The sequence below is a fragment of the Papaver somniferum genome, chromosome 10 (assembly GCF_003573695.1).
Source record: "Papaver somniferum cultivar HN1 chromosome 10, ASM357369v1, whole genome shotgun sequence".
Lineage (NCBI taxonomy): Eukaryota > Viridiplantae > Streptophyta > Magnoliopsida > Ranunculales > Papaveraceae > Papaver > Papaver somniferum.
This window is the reverse complement of record NC_039367.1, coordinates 46,524,938-46,529,517: the sequence shown is the minus strand read 5'-3', so window position 1 is coordinate 46,529,517 and position 4,580 is coordinate 46,524,938. Positions and strand designations below refer to the sequence as shown.

Below are 4,580 nucleotides of genomic sequence, written 5' to 3'. Positions count from 1 at the left end.
ACGGCACGGGTTAAACCCTAGTATATATATATATATATATATATATATATATATATATATATATACTAATCTTTGTATCCATGGTGCTAGAGCATAACCTCGCATGCGTTGCTATCTCAAGCATGTTTGTCAATGTTAGTGATAAAAACTATAAGTCTTGATTTCTAGCCTACATAGCTAAGTCTCGGACTAGGATATAAAAGTGTAGTTGAACTCAAGGACTTCATGGAGATTCATCATACAACGACGAAGATCTATACAAGGAACCGTGGAACTTCATCAACAAAAAGGTATGTGGAGACATGAACTTATCTATCACTCAAAAGTCTATCTCTTCTATCTCCTACTTATTATGAGACAAAAGTCGTATGCTATATAGACTAGATCATACACATTTGATATTTCGAGCCGAGTATATCTCGCCTATCTATATCTCGAAATCATGTGTTGGTAAAGCGTTTCGCTTTGATCAAGTTTATCTTCACCTAGTGACGAAAATCATGAAAGTTTCAATCACCTTGATAATTGCTCTGACGTGAATCGTTCTGTGAATAACGGCTACATAGCGTCCTCTGAGAATGTATCAATGATTGACATTAGAGTTTAGATTACATGACCATGTATTCCTTGAACCGAAGTTTTCGAATTTTGTTGATCAAGAGAAATCGGGAGGATTGTGGAATTGGCTTGCCAAGTCCGCGAACTGACGGAAGTTCTCAACCGAGAATTTATGCTGGATTTTCCAAAACTCGTTTGTGTGCTAAGTCCGCGAACCCAGTCCGTGAACTGGCGGAAGTTCTCTTTCCGTGAATTTCTGCTGAGTTTGAAAAACTCAACCGATTAACTTAATTCCGCGAACTTGTTTGTGAACTTAAGAGGTTATGATCTGAAGATGTGCTCTGAACATGAAACTTAAATTACTAAGGAATGCTTTATGCAAACCGTGGCTATAAAGTTCATGAGCCGATTCAATCGAATCGAATCATCTTTGTTTCAATTGTGTCTTGTATGGTTACATAAGATCTCATAGCAATTGAACAACTCTTTAACTAGTTCATTTGAGTCAATTGAACTAGTTATGGTGGAGAAGAACAAGGTTAATATGAAATGCTCATGTGGTTGACCTTTTTGGGTTACTATGTTGAACCAACATACGCGTACACGTTAGGGCATGGTTTTCACAAACCCAGTAAACGTTTACCAAAATGTGTGTGACAAGCTAGGTTTTTCGATCTAACGGTTGAGAAATATTAGCTTGAATCTAAATCAGGTTTTCATCTAAAGGTGAATAAGGATTGCTTTGTAACTAAGGCAAACCCTGATTTGAAGGCTATATAAAGGAGACATCTAGCATTGTGCAAAACTAATCCCCACACGTCTGTGTGCTACTAATGCGCCCGCTAGAGTCGATCTCCATTAACCTTTGATTTTCTTCTCTAAAATCAGGTTAACGACTTAATACGAGTACAATCAATTGTGAAGCCAGACCGATACTACTTTATCGTAGTTGTGTGATCTGATCTTGCATCTTCTATAGTACGAGTACAATCGATTGATTGACTTGAGATCGTGAGAGTTCTCCGATAGGCAAGATAAAGAAGTCACAAACATCTTCGTCTCACTGTTTGTGATTCCTCGACAATCCGCTTGTGTAGTCAGGAAGGATTGTAGAGAGGTGATTGATTAATCTAGGCTGTTCTTTGGGAATATAAGACCAGATTATCAATTGGTTCTTTTTCACCTTGATTTATCAAAAGACGGAACAAAACTAGGGTTTATCTGTGGGAGACAGATTTATCCTTTGATAGACTTTTCTGTGTGAGACAGATTTGTTTATTATCAAGTCTGTGATTTTGGATTGCAGCAACTCTTGGTTGTGGGTGAGATCAGCTAAGGGAATCAAGTGCGCAGTATCCTGTTGGGATCAGAGGCGTAGGAGAGAAATTGTACCTTGAATCGGTGGGAGACTGATTGGGGTTCAACTATAGTCCATTCCGAAGTTAGTTTGCAGTAGGCTAGTGTTTGTAGCGGCTTAATACAGTGTGTATTCAATCTGGACTAGGTCCCGGGGTTTTTCTGCATTTGCGGTTTCCTCGTTAACAAAATTTCTGGTGTCTGTGTTATTTCTTTTCCGCATTATATTTTATATAATTGAAATAATATAGATTGTGCGTTCGTGATCATCAATTGGAAATCCAACCTTTGGTTGTTGATTGATATTGATTGATCTTTGGACATTGGTCTTTGGTACCGTCCAAGTATTCCTTGTATTTGATAAAGACTCGCTATTATTATTTTTTTAGCTTGAGTAAAAATCAAATCAAGAGAGAGATATTAACTCCTTGAGATACTTTTATCTAGATTGAGTCTGACTGTCTAGTTGATTCTCTAGCAAAGTATTTTGGAGTTAGTCCATACAGATTGCTAAGCGAAATATTGAGTGGTGTTGTTAGACCCCCGCTTTTCACATGGGACTAGATATTTTGTAGAGAAAAATATAATTAGGTGCTAGTGAATTTTTAGGGATTTAAATTTTGAAGCATGAAACCGAAAAATAGGCAATAAAAATATTAAATTATTAAGAAAATGATAGTATTAAAAGTAATCAATTAATTAAAAAAATAGAAATAATAAAACCCAACATGAATTCTAAAATTGGTTTGGAATTATTTTTTTCCCCTCAACCCTCTTTGTTATGGAGTCGTGATCATAACATGCAAGTTAAGTTTGTAAAGTAATGCAAGTTCTGGCAGCTCAAACATATAAGCAATGTGACCATTATTCCAAAAACTTTAATCAATCGCACAACTAACGTATAGTAATCAAGTGTAATCCATGAAGGTAACCGAAACAAAGCTTTTCTCATCCAAAAAATTAATAAATTTGGAACCAAATTATATACACACGTGAAAAAAAAAAAAAAGAATACAGTTAGGCGCTATGCATTTATCAATATCCGATCTCTTTTGGTATCCTTATCTTATCATCTGATCTCTTTAGGTATCCTCGTCTTATACAATGTCGACGTCACTTTTACCAACGGACTCGTCATACAACTGTCATTAATATAGGCATTAAATCCTTCATTTCTAGCATGTTTGATCACAATAAAAAAAAAAACTTTGAAGTAAAAGCCAACATCAGACATTCATTGAGGTATCTGTTTATACTTGACATCTTGGTTACCTATATTTTGTATGTTCCTGCTATGACGAACACCACAATGTAAGCGTTCAAGTTCGGTGTGGGGAAAGTAGACTGCTCAACATACATAAAATGGAAAAAAGTTCATCAATTAATTACGAAGAAGCTCAATACTAAAAATCATTCAATTTTAACCGTTCATAAATATATTTTTTTTGATTATTCAAGGTTAACCTTCAAAATTGGAAATTTGAAATAGTTTTTCAATCGATTTCTAAACTCCCCATTCCTCACCCTTGAATCAATTTATTGATAAGATTGGTACCAACGCCATATATTAAAACCCAAATTATGTTTATAAATACAACTTAGAAAATCCAATGCAATATGGTAAACCCATACCTCTGCAGGTAAAGCTTCACTTCTGAGTTGGGATTCAAGCTCACTTTTAACATTAGCATGAGCAGTCTTGGAAGGCGTCGTGCAAAGTCCTTGCAGATAAAACATAAAAACGGTATCTAGTATTAGTAAATATAATAACGAAGATAAAGTAAAATAAGAAATGAAAACTCCAATAGTTCACAAATTATATACCAACCTCTAACAGTTTCAATTATAGACTTTCCAGCCATGTCAATGAGTTCAATTGTGGTTGGCAGATGCATATTTTGAATCCCCAAGCCTATATCTTAAATAGAATGAAATTGAATTAAGGTCGGGCCAGGATATAATCTTTTCCGTCCCTCTGTCTTGAGAGTTATAATAAACGCTCGGTCTGTCCCAAAGAAAAATCCAAGAATCGGGCGATCCTAGCCGTTCATAGCCTATTTTCAAGGGTTGGATTGTCCCAGGGATAGACACCACTTATTTTTATATTAGAGATATATTATAAGGATATAGGATGTTTATGTTGGATAAATTCAACCCTTGGTTTTTTCATCCTGCGACACGGATCGATTATTCCTTCATGTATATATCCATTTGACCGTTGTGTATATAGCTGAGATTTTATTGTTTTGAATGGCAGGGATCATGTCGTGTCACGAAACAAAGCTAATCATAACCTAACCACTAAAATTGAAAAAAGACTAACCTTATGGTCAAATACTTATATCAATTTTTTAAGGGGTTATGGCTAGGAATGTAGGCCCGAGTAATTTGACTTGTCAAACAGAACACCGAGGCCTAACTTATAGATGTAACATTTTAGATTTCTAATCACGACTAATTTTAATGTCGGGACCACGTTCGGCCCTTGATTTTCTAATCCACAGACGAGACCGTCGGCCGCAGCTAATTTGGCCCGACAAAAAAAAGACCAAGTCGCAGGCCCGGCTTGATACGTATTGATCTCTGTACTTTGGCGACTATTATAATAGAGGAGGAATTCAGAATAGTAATAGATGAAAACTAGTAAACAGAACACACTAGAAACC

The 4,580-nt window shown here is 35.8% G+C and overlaps 1 long non-coding RNA gene across 1 annotated transcript; it reads right to left on the bottom strand.

The window, feature by feature from the left end:
• Positions 1-2,934: 2,934 nt before the first annotated feature.
• LOC113318170 lies at positions 2,935-3,795 on the bottom strand. The gene is made up of 4 exons (XR_003344307.1): positions 3,743-3,795; positions 3,547-3,635; positions 3,187-3,258; positions 2,935-3,056 (listed from the first exon to the last, which is right to left on the bottom strand). It is a non-coding gene; the product is annotated as an uncharacterized LOC113318170 (long non-coding RNA).
• Positions 3,796-4,580: the final 785 nt, after the last annotated feature.